Genomic DNA, 15,427 nt, shown 5'->3' on the forward strand with positions numbered 1-15,427 from the left:
TTTGGATAAAAAAAAGCTCAAAATAGATGTATGTTGCAGGGGTTGTGCAAATTTTGGAAGCTATTCCCTATTCATAGGGAATTGCTGGGGGTGCGACTGCTGGATCTCCCACTGATCCCAAGTACGGGGCTCTGAATGAAGTGGAAGCTGATCATTCTCAGCTGTTTCCAGCACTTTAAGAATTAAGAATGAACGGAGACGTGTAAGCTGAAACTCTACTCTATTCATAAGGTGTTTTTCATTGCTCCATTCTCTGGATCATTGAGCCTGCCAGCGGTCAGAATTCCAGCGATTGGGAAGTTATCCTCGATTCCATAGATAGGCACAAGAGTTGGAAATCTACTTAGTTCTGCTTCTTGCATATCAGTATAAAATTACTCAAGTTTTCATTCATGATCTGTAGGTTTCTTATGAGTGATTGGTGTGTACATCTATACAGTATATAAAATTTGATTCAGACAGATTTGCTCAAAATCATCCATAAGATTCTATTTGGTCCAAATAATTGTTGTCCAAATTTAAATTGGCCTGATTGCCAAAAGGATAGAGATGAGGATTAAAAACTAAAAGGAAACCTAATACTCATCTTTCCTCACCTGTTCTTAAGCTTCCTCTGCTGGTTACCAGTCTTCCTTCACTCAATTGCACTTTCACCCCTTCTTCCCTACATGGCTGCATGAGGCCAATCCTAGCTGTATGTTGACTTCAGTACTGTTGTGGAGTGACGAAAACAAAGCACTGTGTTGACCCCCCACCCTTTGATAGCATGAAGCCAAATACAACTAACAAATAAGGTGGCACTCTGTAGCACTATAGCATGCAAACATGAAATATATGAAATTTGAATTGCATTACTGCACTAGAAAATGGGAAAAATGAGAATACTTAGCGCATAAATTGACCAATTCATGTATACCTAGAAGCCACGATAAGGCGACTCTTTTTGATGGGACCTAACCTATTGTGATTCCTCTCCTGGGCTGATAGCCTACATTTAAATGGGTAGGTAGGATCCTGCTGTGATTAAAAAACCCCAGAGGCTGATGAGTGGAGTGCTCATTTGGAGAGCCTATGTATATAATTAACAAAAGACTGACTGTCACTTCTAAACGGAAAACAGGTCTTTTCAGGTGCTTATTTAGCGTAGCCATCTCCACATATAACTAACAAATAAAGTTGCACTCTCTATAGCATGGAAACATGAGATATTTGAATGGAGAGAAGGAAAAGAAATAAAAACTAAAGAAAAACATTTTAATAAGCTTTTCAGACCCTTTATGACGAGATGGGTACTTACAAATAAAAAAGTAGTGCAAGGTTTTACAAGTAGAACAAGGTAACAAAATTATTTTTGACATTTTAATAAGATGCGTCAACTAACATATTCATTTCTGAAATTCTGCTATTCTGCATCTACACATATTTTTGCTCTTGTGCATTCAACAAATATATTATTCAACTAATACATGCACTTTCCACCAATTTTTAGAACTTTTTCTTATAAAATTAATGCAAAGATTTGGGACTGTTATTGTCTTCAGAGTACAGTATATTCCTTCACTCCATTGTCCAGAGATTCTGTGTGAGATCAGTAAATATGAGTACTCTGGTTTCACTGTGTTCAGTTTCATTCCGGTTAGCTGTATCGACTCACTAATGGCTCAAATTAAATCAAGACCTCTGGAGCCACTTCTCCTTCAAGAGGGTGTTTGGAAAAATTCCAGCCTTCTAATCAATATTACAGCAGAAAGGAAACACATTATTCTTTCAACATGTGTGCTTATAGAACAAGTTTAGTTTGTAATAAACACTATAATTCCATTCATGTATAGTATATAAACAGGGATTCATACATAGTACATGCTTTCTTTCTAATAGTTCACATTGTACCACGTGTTGTGAGGATAATATCTACTTCTGCTCTGTTCTTCTCTGAATCAAAGTAAAGGTCATTTATTAGCATGGGAATTGGTTGGTAAAATCCATATTGCTACATTACTGAGGAGCTTGGACTTACAGCTATTTTAGTAGGTAATCAGATACCTCAAAGAAGCATATTCTTCTTTACATAAAAAGAATTTTGAGGTTTTATTTTCTTTGCTGTATCTTTAAGAACAAATGATATCTCTGAACCATTAACAAGGCCTTAAAGCTTTGGGTAGATTTCACTGTGTATTCATTGCCCTTGGGTAAGAATAGACAGCTTAGAGATCTATTATTTTACATTATGCTTGAACTGTTTGTTTTTTTCATGCAAAATTGGAGTGTAATTATTTAACTCCACTGTAAACATACTACATAGGATAGGAAACACGTTCTAGATACATTAGATAGCAGTTTATGAATAACAATAATGAATGTAAACTAAAAATAATATAAAAAACCTACATATACATTAAGAAAGATTTGTTTATAACCCATGAGTGTTTTTACAGTACATTTAAAATAAAAAGGCAACAATTGTTCAATCCTACTTCTTAAGTGAAGGATCACTCAGATGGGACAGCCACTATTTTTCTTATTTGCAAAGTCCCTTAGAGGCCTTGAACCTGAGGTCATCTGATCGCTAGTACTATATACTACAAAATCATAGTATTGCAGTATATTATATAAAACCCTGTCTCCTTTGAAGTTCAGCGTATAGGTTCAAAGGAGGACCAAGATGACAGTGATGGAGGCCTTCTGCAAGCTCCTGGCTGTCAAAGTAACCTATTGGTGCACCACGATCACATCATTTTAATGCTGTTTTCAGTGATTGACAATGGCAGCTGAGCTTTGGTTGTGGCTGTTAGAGACAGCTGTCAGCTTTGTAATATAGCTGGCATTAGCCTCACGTGGAAAGAACTCAACTCCTGAGCCCCCTCCTCACATGGTCACCCTAGCGTTTGAGTGAAGTACATGTCTTAAAAAAATACACCATGAATACAAATAATACAACATCACATATGGGTATATTCACTATATGAATACTGAAAATCAAACCAATGGGGTGAATAATCACAACTAAATAAAAAATATGTTTTGTGTTTTACAAGGATATCATTTTATTGTTACATAAGAATAAAAACACTTAAAAATGGGGGAAAAGGGAAGGGGGGTAATAAACAAGGAAAATTCCCTAAAAAACATAGAGAATGGATATTGTGTAATGTAAATGACGTTATTTCTCCATGTTAAATTTAAGAATCTGTGTATAAATGTAGCAACAGGGTTATTAAAAGATACAAGTAAATGTCAAATGTAGAAAAGGGTATAAGAGACCCTCAATACGTAACAAAATCATAAATGGGCAAATACAGTATATAGTAGAAATAACACAGAAAAAGAAAAGCCCCAGGACTCCAAACATATGAAAAATCGGTATGATAAAGATTACATATAGATAATCCCTGAATAGGATTTATAGATCTGTATATAGATATGATCGAAAGGAATACAAATAAATGCCAAGTGGACAAAGTGGTAAGTATAAAAGATACTCAGTATATATCAAAGCGGACATACCATATAATAGGGGATAACACAAGAAAAGGTGACCTTCGGACTCATGTACTTTTTGCCTGGTGACACGCCCTCATATGCTAATTTGTTCCTGTGGCTGTGGGAAAGGAAACATTTCTCTACTAAATCAGTACCATCTGTTGAAAAAGTACAATATTGCAGCAGATACATTGACGATGTACTTTGTATCTGGCAGGAATCCATGGATGATCTTCAAACAGCCGTGGGTGGATCTGAGAACCATTAACATGTTAAATGCCGTTGTCAATCTCTGACAGCGACATTTAACATGCGCCAGGCGGAAGCGCATCACAAGACCCATCAGCGCATCTGTCATAGGATCGCGGGGCGTCAATGGGTTGTCATGACAGCCAGAAGGCTGCAGAAAACAACTGTGCCCGTCATTGTAAATTTCCGGCTAATATTCAGTAAATTTAAATTAAAAATGACTTATGTAAGTTTCAGGTTATTTCAGTGACCATTATGAGTTTTACTTACTTTAACAGAAAGGTACCAACAATTTTGTCCATGTGGTGAACTTACTGTAGGGATGTGATGTAAACAGAGCCTTATGTACATTTCATGTCATGGCCTGAATAAGTGGCACTTGTATTCATGAACTGGTAATAAATTCTAAAACTACCTCTCAAAGCACTGCAGAGATCAATGTTATTGGAAACCTATTTATTTGGAATATTGGAGGCGAAGGAAATACACAAAAACATTATTATTTAATAATATGAATGAACAGCTCTTCAATTACATGTAGGTTTTGAGATATTTATCAAAGCAGAAAATGTTTCATTTGTACAGGAAAATAATAAGAAGTACTTGTCCTTTAATCAAGGCTGCTACTTCAAATTTTGACACATTTCAACGAAGACACTCAGAATATTTCATTTGCAATAACAAGACAGTGCAGTACTAGAGTCTGGATAATGCTAGCATGGTGTAGAGAGCATATAATATTGAGCAGGTGTCCTTACTAGTGTTGAGCGAATATGCTTGACACTGCTCGGTACTCGCCCGAGCATCACGCTACTCGGGATGTTCGGCGAGCACCGAGCATATCCGGGTTACTCGGGCGGGAGCTCGGGTCTCCGCCCTGCATGTTTGGCGCTCTTTACAGAGCCAATGAACATGCAGGAATGGCCAGCCAGTCACTGTAATGCTGCAGCCTTGTTGGTTGTGGGCATTACAGTGATTGGCTGGCCGCACAGCGTCACCTCGAGTATTTAAAATGGTGCGCCGCCATCTTGGACACAGTCGCTTCAGATTAGACAGTGTAGAGACAGCGCTGCTGATTTAGGGAGAGATATAAACTGCAAAATAGTTAGTGTAGGGTCTGTAAAGGCTGCCAGAACAAACAAACAGTCCTTTTCAGGACTAATATCCATCCCAGATACCAGGCAGGCAGGCTGTATAGGAGACACAGTGGTTATACCAGCAAACGCTGCATTACAGTCCTGTGTGCTCCTGTTGCTGAAATTGCTGGACTTAGCACCAGGTGTCGGGGGCCAGGAAAAATCCTTTTTTTTTCATCTAAATCCTCCTTTTTTTTTCCTCCTTCACACTGTACAAATACTCGTCTTATCAACCTTTTGGTGTGTCCCCCCCCCCTCCCCAAAAAAAAGCGTGTCTCTGATTTTTCAGGCACAAATATAACTGTTGAAAATAGTCTGGTGTAGACTAGAGAAACAGAAGTGTTGTTTTGCACTTCCACGGTTCAAACCTCTGTACTATCCAGTTTTGGGCCTTTTGTATCTAAAAAAAAGCAGTTTGAGTGTGTCGCTCACTGTTCAGCCGCAAATATCTCTATTTAAAAAAGTGTGGTATACCCCAGTAAACAATAACTGTGGTTTTGCCATCCCACGGTAAAAAATCTCTATTATTCAGCTTTTGGTAGTTTTTTCCGTAAAGAAAAACAGTAGTGTCTCCTGACTGTTGTGACACAAAAATATATCTGTTGAAAATAGTCTTGTGTAAGCCCGACATCCCAGTGTGGTTTTGCAGTTCCACGGGTCAAATCGCTGTACTATCCAGTTTTGGGCCTTTGGTATCTAAAAAAAAAGCAGTTTGAGTGTGTCGCTCACTGTTCAGCCGCAAATATCTCTATTTAAAAAAGTGTGGTATACCCCAGTAAACAATAACTGTGGTTTTGCCATCCCACGGTAAAAAATCTCTATTATTCAGGTTTTGGTAGTTTTTTCCGTAAAGAAAAACAGTAGTGTCTCCTGACTGTTGTGACACAAAAATATATCTGTTGAAAATAGTCTTGTGTAGGCCCGACATCCCAGTGTGGTTTCGCAGTTCCACGGGTCAAATCGCTGTACTATCCAGTTTTGGGCCTTTGGTATCTAAAAAAAAAGCAGTTTGAGTGTGTCGCTCACTGTTCAGCCGCAAATATCTCTATTTAAAAAAGTGTGGTATACCCCAGTAAACAATAACTCTGGTTTTGCCATCCCACAGTAAAAAATCTCTATTATTCAGGTTTTGGTAGTTTTTTTCCGTAAAGAAAAACAGTAGGGTCTCCTGACTGTTGTGACACAAAAATATATCTGTTGAAAATAGTCTTGTGTAGGCCCGACATCCCAGTGTGGTTTCGCAGTTCCACGGGTCAAATCGCTGTACTATCCAGTTTTGGGCCTTTGGTATCTAAAAAAAAAAGCAGTTTGAGTGTGTCGCTCACTGTTCAGCCGCAAATATCTCTATTTAAAAAAGTGTGGTATACCCCAGTAAACAATAACTGTGGTTTTGCCATCCCACGGTAAAAAATCTCTATTATTCAGGTTTTGGTAGTTTTTTCCGTAAAGAAAAACAGTAGTGTCTCCTGACTGTTGTGACACAAAAATATATCTGTTGAAAATAGTCTTGTGTAGGCCCGACATCCCAGTGTGGTTTCGCAGTTCCACGGGTCAAATCGCTGTACTATCCAGTTTTGGGCCTTTGGTATCTAAAAGAAAAGCAGTTTGAGTGTGTCGCTCACTGTTCAGCCGCAAATATCTCTATTTAAAAAAGTGTGGTATACCCCAGTAAACAATAACTGTGGTTTTCCTCTTCCACGGTTCTAATCTACTCTTTATTACCCTTTTTCCATTGATAGTGCAAGTGTAAGCTATTTTACTTCATTTACAATGGGCAAGGCGCGTGGCAAGGGATGTGGAAGTGGACGTTCTGGTGATGGTTAGTGTAGTGGATGGGGCCGTGGCCAAGGTGAAAATGTGCCACAACCAACAGCCACATCTTCTCGCTCCCACTACTTGACCGAATTACTAGGGAAGCACAGAACAACACCAGTATTGAGAACTGATCAGTGTGAACAGGATATTAATTGGATAGCAGATAATACTTCCAGTTACCTGGGCACCACCACCTCCGGTCTGTCTTCCACACGGTCAACTCTTAGTAGCCGTGAGTCTCGACCGCATACTCCTCCTCACCCTGATGCTCCTTCCTCCCACCATGCCGAGTGTCGTCAGACAGCAAGTGATCCCACACTTGGACACTCTGAAGAGCTGTTCACTGGTCCATTTCCATATTTGGGCCCCTCGCCTGATATGCTTGAAGTGGTGGAAGAGGAGATCCCATGTTGCGATGCCCAAATATTTGAACAGCCACGGCCACAGGAAGTCGACGTTGGCAATTTGTCACAAGAGGTGGACGATGATGAGACACAATTGCCAGGAAGTGAGGAGGAGGATCGTGGTGCGCAAGTGGAAAAGGAGGAGGTGGTGGATGATCTAGTAACTGACCCAACGTGGAAGGAGGACATGCAGAGTGAGGCCAGCAGCACACAGGGGGAGGGAGGCAGAGTACACCAACAGGCAGGAAGAAGCAGTGTGGTGGCCGCAGACAGATGGCAGGCAACCGTTCCCCGTAACACTAATACGAGGGAAGTTGCCAGTACAAGCGGTAGGTCTTCCAGAGTCTGGAATTTTTTTAAAGACTCTGCTGATAACCCCAAAAGGGCCATATGTTCCACCTGCCATGCCAGCATCAGCAGGGGTGACAAAACTACCAGCCTGACCACCACCAGCATGATCAGGCACATGGCAGCAAAGCACCCGACTTTGTGGGGCGAAAACCAGGGTCCACGACCAGTGTCAGCGGGTGTCACCACTGCTTCTTCCACTGTTGTGCGTGCAATAGAACCCCCTGCTGTGTGTGCAAGGCAATCCCCTGTCCATACTGCATGTAAAGATGCCACCTCCTCTCAGTCTTCACTTGTTATGGCAGTTACTCAAGAAACAGCATCAACGTCCACATCCACGTCCCACCGCAGCGTTCAATTGTCCATATCCCAGACCATTGAACGAAAGCGGAAATTCGCAGCTAAAGCCCCACAGGCCACAGTCCTAAATTCGCATATTTCACGACTGCTTGCATTGGAAATGCTGCCTTTTAGGCTGGTGGAGACCGAATCCTTCCGCAATCTTTTGGCAGTGGCCGTCCCTCGATACTCGGTCCCCAGCCGACACTATTTTGCCCGGTGTGCCATCCCCGCACTACACAAGCACGTGTCCCAAAGCATCTGCCGTGCCCTCAACAACGCAGTTACTGGGAGAGTCCACCTGTCAACGGACACGTGGACAAGTGCTTGTGGCCAGGGACGGTACATCTCTCTGACGGCACACTGGGTAAACATAGTGGAAGCCGGGACCCAGTCGGACCTTGGGACGGAACACATCCTCCCCACACCGAGGGTTGCGGGCCCTATGTTAGTCAGAGTTGCCCCCACAGTGTACAGCTCCTGCGCATCCTCCTCCTCCTCCTCCTCATGTTCAGCCTCCATCTCAGATATCACCACATCAGTTACAAGCTGGAAGCATTGCAGTACTGCCTCCGCCAAGCGGCAACAGGCTGTGCTGAAACTCATAAGCTTAGGTGATAACCCTCACACTGCTTGTGAGTTGTGGACAGCTGTGAAAGAGCAGGCAGATCTGTGGCTGAGACCGCTGAACCTACATCCCAGCATGGTCGTGTGTGACAATGGCCGTAACCTGGTGGCTGCTCTGAGGCGAGGTGAGATCACACACGTACCATGCCTGGCTCATGTGCTTAACCTCGTGGTTCAGCGGTTTCTTAAATCGTACCCCGAGTTTCCAGATCTGCTCGTCAAAGTACGCCGCCTGTCATCTCATTTTCACAAGTCGGCTACAGCTTCTGCCGCCCTTGCTGTGTTGCAGCAGCGTTTGCAGCTTCCGGCACACCGACTGGTGTGTGATGTCCCCACACGTTGGAACTCTACCCTCCACATGTTGCAAAGGATTTGTGAGCAGAAGAGAGCAGTTGTGGAGTACCAGCTGCAATACGGCCGTCGATATTCAGGTCAGACTCCACACATAAGACCTCAGGAGTGGACCTGGATGTCTGACATATGTACCATCATGACAAACTTTGAGGAGGCCACCAAGATGGTGAGTGGCGATAACGCCATCATTAGTGTCAGCATCCCACTTGTCTGTCTTTTGCAACGCTCTCTGCAGAGAATTAAAGAGGAGGCATTGCAGCCAGAGTATGATGAGATGGATCAAGAAGCCATAGCGGGTGATTACGCACAGCCCAGCCTCATCTCATCCCAACGTGCATTGGGGGACAATGAGGGAGAGGAGGAGGAGGAGGAGGAGGAGGAAGATCAGGAGCTGCTATCATGCGTTGTAGACGGTAGTACCTGTACAAGTGTCATACCGTCGGTTCAGCGTGGGTGGCATGAGGACAGGGGGGAGGAGGAAGAGGAGGAGGAGAGCATGGTCAGTCGTCATCTTGGTGAGGACACGGAAATCTTGCCCGTTACCAGTCTGGTACGCATGGCTGACTTTATGTTACGCTGCCTTAACCGTGACCCTCGCGTTGTCAAAATGTTGGGTGACAGTCATTACTGGTTGGTGACACTTGTAGACCCCCGCTACAAGGAGAACTTTCACTCTCTTATTCCTGAGGTGGAGAGGTCTACAAAAATGGGGCAATACCAGAAGGCCCTTGCTGCAGAACTCTTAAAAAAATTCCCATCTGAACACGCCATCGGCAGAGGTCACAGTTCGTTGCCCAACCAAGGCGTACAGGCGAGAGAGATGCAACTCCAATCCAGCAGAGGCAGGGGAACACTGTCAACGTTCTGAGACAGTTTTCTGACACCCGCCCAGCTTACAGGTCCTGAGGCGCGGGGTACTCTCACAAGGAGTAGAAAGTTTCAAAAGATGGTGAGGGAGTACCTTGCCGATCGTACCAGCGTCCTCCGTGATTCCTCTGTGCCTTTTAATTATTGGGTATCCAAACTGGACACTTGGAATGAACTCGCTCTGTATGCCTTGGAGGTCCTGGCCTGCCCTGCCGCTAGCGTGTTATCGGAGCGTGTTTTTAGTGCCGCTGGGGGAATTATAACTGATAAGTGCACTCGCCTGTCAACTGACCATGCTGACAAGCTGACCCTTATCAAAATGAACAAGGGCTGGATTGGGCCAGACTTCTCATCACCACCAAATGACAGCAGAGTAACATAAAGTCAAATCCACTGTGTTATTTCGGGAGGTGTATTCACATGAACCGCTTCACACCCACACATGGGTATACGCTTCCTCGTTTCGGCTGTTTAATCTTCTTCTCCTTATCCTCAGCCTCCACCACCACTATACCACCAGGGTGCCAGCATTGCAAGTTCCTCCGTCCCTATTTTTGGCAGCTTTTGCTTGCAAGGCATAAGCAAATACTATGGGACACCCACTCCCAAATAATGGGACTTATGTTTGTAATATGCTGTACTGCATGGCTCTTGTAAGGGGCATTGCAAGTTGCTCCGTCCTAATTTTTGGCAGTTTTTGCTGGGAAAGCATAAGCAAATACTATGGGACACCCACTCCCCAATAATGGGACTTATGTTTGTAATATGCTGTACTGCATGGCTATTGTAAGGGGCATTGCAAGTTGCTCCGTCCTAATTTTTGGCAGCTTTTGCTGGGAAAGCATAAGCAAATACTATGGGACACCCACTCCCCAATAATGGGACTTATGTTTGTAATATGCTGTACTGCATGGCTCTTGTAAGGGGCATTGCAAGTTGCTCCGTCCTAATTTTTGGCAGCTTTTGCTTGGAAAGCATAAGCAAATACTATGGGACACCCACTCCCCAATAATGGGACTTATGTTTGTAATATGCTGTACTGCATGGCTCTTGTAAGGGGCATTGCAAGTTGCTCCGTCCTAATTTTTGGCAGCTTTTGCTGGGAAAGCATAAGCAAATACTATGGGACACCCACTCCCCAATAATGGGACTTATGTTTGTAATATGCTGTACTGCATGGCTCTTGTAAGGGGCATTGCAAGTTGCTCCGTCCTAATTTTTGGCAGCTTTTGCTTGGAAAGCATAAGCAAATACCATGGGACACCCACTCCCCAATAATGGGACTTATGTTTGTAATTGCTGTACTGCATGTGATGCGCCCCCTGGGCCGTGTGTACACGTGTGTGGGATACCCGGTGCCGGGTCTCTGGGGTCTGTAGTCTCCGTGGCGGTGACCCGGTCCCGTGGCTCAGGCTGGTCAAACCAGTGGCAGTCTTTCTTAGGTTTTGAGGTTAATTGTCCGACTGCGCCACCCGTGGATTGCGGTCAGGGAGTACCACCGCTGCAAGGCAGACAGCTGAGGCTGGTGTTGTGTGCGCAGCATAGAATGGGATAACTCCCCTCAGGAGGAGTATAGCCTCAGGGCAGTGAGTGTGGATGATGGGGGTGATGGTGCACGAGCGCAGCAGGAATGACTCAGAGTCTTTGCAGTGCAGTTCAGGGTCTTTACTGATGATTATAAGGTAGACCCTCCCGGGAGTACTGGCTAGCATAAGAGGCCTGGTCAGTCTGTGAGCAAGCAGTAGTTCCCCTGGCCAGGTGGAGTTGTAGGCCTCCCCGTCTGTCTGCACTTTTCCTGGCTACCTTGCTGTAAGCGGGTAGAAGTAGCCCACGTCCCTGAGTGTACCGTGTAGTGCTCACCCGTATGGCTGGTGACTAGGGGCCTTCTGTTAGCCTCCGCTCCACGACGGCGGTGCTGGTCCCTTGCTTGTGACTGAGCCTCTGGGCTTCTATGGCCAGAGGACCTGAAATCCCCTGCCAGCTGGTTTCTGCTGCTGGATATATAAGTCCTCACAGCTTCGGACTCCTGTGTCCGGTTCCTATTGTCTTCTGCCAGGGCGAGCTCTGCTCAGCTTCCAGCCCCTGGTCTTTAGCTCCTAGCTCCTACAGAGCTCCTTGCTGTTACTTTCCCTTGCTCTCACTCTGACTGTTCTCTGACTCACTCAACCCCGCCCCAGATCCAGTTTATAAGGGCAGAATTCTCCCCTCCCAGGATTGGGGCAGGAGGATGTTGCATGTTTAAGGGATCCTGACCAGGAAACCTCCCACTTGCTCTCCGACGTAATATCTCTATTACTGTGGTGACCAGACCCCTGGGGTGCCACACATGACTCTTGTAAGGGGCATTGCAGTTCCTCATAATTTTTGGAAAGCCTTCCATTCACTGCTTAGGCCAACAGTGCACGGGAGACCCAGTTGCTATAAATGGAAAAAAAGGTTTAGTTAACGCCCCCTGACCTCCATGTCATTTCCAAGGGGCATTGGAGTGGCTCGAAATTTTTGGTAGGCATTGCACTCACTGTATGCCCTATAATTGTGTAGCCAAACTGCTCCTTTTGTTACAGAAACATATCCTACAAGACATATCTGGTTGACTGGCCTGATATTGATGTGAATGGTCCCTGTTCCTCCTGCTCTTTCTCCTTTGCCACTACCTCATCCATCATTTATCACCTGAAGCTTTGTTTTAACGGGAGTCATAGAACTTGGATAGTAGCAGGAAAACATCCAGCAATCCTCGGAGGAGGTAGGATATGCGCCAAAACGCTGACCACCTCAGGCTTAGCCGCTACTACATACATGCGCTTGCATTACAACAAAACAAAGCAGATGCTAACTTCTATCATCCTCATCATGCTCCTCACCTTGGCACTCTCAACTCCCCTGATGGAGAAGCCAGGGCCCACCGGAGGAGTCTGATAGTCCGGTGGGCTCGGCCAATGCTGCCCTAAAGCAGGCCAGGCTAAGACAAGTGTGGGAAAGGTTACCGGGACAAATAGGGGTGGCTGGGGACCGAGTATGGACACCCGGCCACCCCCTGGAGGCTGGGGAGCAAGCGGGGACACCCGGCCACCAGGCGGCTGGGGACTGAGTATGGATTCCAGGCCGCCGACACAGCCATGACGTGGTGCCCAGATTCCGCCTCCACATGCCTAAAAGGCCCAATTTAAAGTGCAAGCAAGCAAGCAGTATGGTATTGCAGCCTGGGGGTGGGTGGATGGCAGGCTGCATACTTGAGCTTGTATTGCAAGGAATGGCGAAGATACAATTGTACACTGCCCTGGGACTAGAACTTGCATGGGGATAGTTGCAAGTCTGTATCTTCTGATGCGGTAAGGATCACTTATGATGGGCACACTTTTAGACAGTGACCTGGGAGTCAGAGATGCTTCCAGGGGTCTTCCCCATGCTGTTCCCTTGTCTTTTCAGCACTTTATGCATGTGTCACACAGCACATGGCCAGATAAGGTTGTAAAATGTTAAAATGACATTTCACGGTGAATGCATTTGTCATAGTTGAAAGCAATACAAAAGTGCAAAAACGCATAAAAAATGCTACTTGTGAACATAGCCGAAGGTGTGGAGGAGTATTTTTGTTTTTGGTCATTTATTTTAACTTATACACATGTCTTTACCCTGGAAAGGATGTTCCTTAACATATTTAACAGGAAAAAGTTTCACTTTCGTTTTTGAACGTTTTATTGTGAGCCTGTAAAAGTGGCTTAATACCTCTGACCACGTTGTTGACAGCAGTGACCAGGGGGTCAGAAATGCTTCCTGGGGCGATCCCCATGCTGTCCCCATGTCGTTTGAGCACTGTCACTATCGTTTTGGGCACTTGTTAGGCTTTTAAAAGACTGCCGGGGGTGCCACCGCAAAAATGCTCGAGTCTCCCATAAACTAACATTGGGCTCGCTGCTCGGGTCGAGCACCCGAGTATCACGGCGAGCTCGGCCCGAGCTTCGAGCACCCGAGCATTTTAGTGCTCGCTCAACACTAGTCCTTACACTACTGGAACTTCAACCATCTCTTCTGATGCTTATGTAGGTTTTACTGTTATTACGTAACAAAACTATTTGTAGCTCTTATAGTATTGTAGTAGTCCACAATATTGTCAGTACTACATTTCCTTGTTTGTCTATAAATTATTGCTTTAGTTTGTTGCCTCACATTTGGAAACTACTGCCTTTTAGAGATGAGTGAATGTATTCGTTACTACTCGCTATTCACACGGATAGTACAGTATTCGGGCTACTCGTTATATTGCGAGTATTTGTGTACTCACCTCGCTATATTCGGATGTCCCGCCCTGCAGTTTTGGTGCCTCCTTTGCAGCCACTAAACATGCTGGGCTTCTTAACCAATCACAGTAATGCCGCAGACATCTTGGTTGTGGCATTACTGTGATTAGCTGGCTGCCCAGCATCATATGGTCTATTTAAGCCCTGCTGCCGCCATTTTGTGCACATTACGTCCAGAGCCTGAGTTCTATAAGCATAGGGAGAGATCACTGAGCTGCTAGGGAGAGTGTTTAGGCCTCTTGATAAAACAAAAGCCCTTTTAAGGGCTACCTGCTGTGTATACTAGTTCAGCGTGGAGTAGGGAGGGAGAGATACTCAAGCAGGGACAGTTTAAAGGAGCCACTCACTAGCTCCTTAATACCACTAAAAAATAGCTCTTTTCAGAGCTGAAGACACACAACAAAGTCAGAGTACAAGGAGGGAGAGATTGTGTATTAGGTAGGGAGAGGTTAAAGTGTTCTTCCAGTGTCAATCTTAAAACTGCTCTTGTCAGAGGCAAAGCAATATTTTTCCAGCACACAGAGTAGTAGCATTTTGTGCTGCCTCTTTTATAAAAGCACCGGTCTATTCTCCCCGCTGTTTTAGGGGTCAGAGCCAGGCTTCTGCTGTCCACATTAGTCCACTTAAAAGGCGGTTAGTGCCCAACACAAAGCAGTAGTCCAAACATTTCCTACTGCCTGCTACCAAGCACGCACCAGGCCATTTTCCCCGCTGTTTTTGGGGTGACAGCCTGCCTTCTGTCCACATTAGTCCACTTAAAAAGGCGTTTAGTGCCCCATGCAAAGCAGTAGTCCAAACATTTCCTACTGCCTGCTACCAAGCACGCACCAGGCCATTTTACCCACTATTTTGGAAGCCACATTCTCAAGGGCCATCAATCACAAATAGTAGTAAGGCTGGAGTAGGAATACTGTCCTGGTTTGTCCACTACACAATGTGCATAAGGTTTGTAAAAATTAACCCTATGGGCTCAGTCATGGTTGACGCAGGAAACCACCATCCCAAGGGCCACCAATCACAAATAGTAGTCAGGCTGGAGTAGGAATACTATCCTGGTTTGTCCACTGCACAATGTGCATAGGGTTTGTAAAAATTAGCCCTATGGGCTGAGTCATGGTTGACGAAGGAAGGAAATGGGTTTTTATGGGAAGGGGGTGACAATAACAACCGTAGCATGAATCTGCATTTTTGGGTGAATTTAGGTTGGCTTGCTGTCATGTGGGATTACAAACTGTGGAGATATCCAGTCCTTCTTGAATTTAATCAGAGTAAGTCTGTGCATTTTCCGTGGAGAGGCGTGTGCGCCTATCAGTGATGATTGCCCCAGTGGAACTGAAAACACACTCAGACACCACACTAGCAGCCGGGCAGGCCAGCACCTCCAAGTAGTGATGTGTCGTTCGCGAACGATCAGAGACAAAGAGCCGGCTCTGTGAAGGACAGGAGCCGGTTCACCACTGGGAGCTGAGCCACAGAGCAAGATTTTTTTTCCCTGCTTTAATTGCTT

The sequence above is a fragment of the Phyllobates terribilis genome, unplaced genomic scaffold (genome assembly GCF_046119375.1).
Source record: "Phyllobates terribilis strain yellow unplaced genomic scaffold, ASM4611937v1 Scaffold_1__5_contigs__length_1240528914, whole genome shotgun sequence".
Classification (NCBI taxonomy): domain Eukaryota; kingdom Metazoa; phylum Chordata; class Amphibia; order Anura; family Dendrobatidae; genus Phyllobates; species Phyllobates terribilis.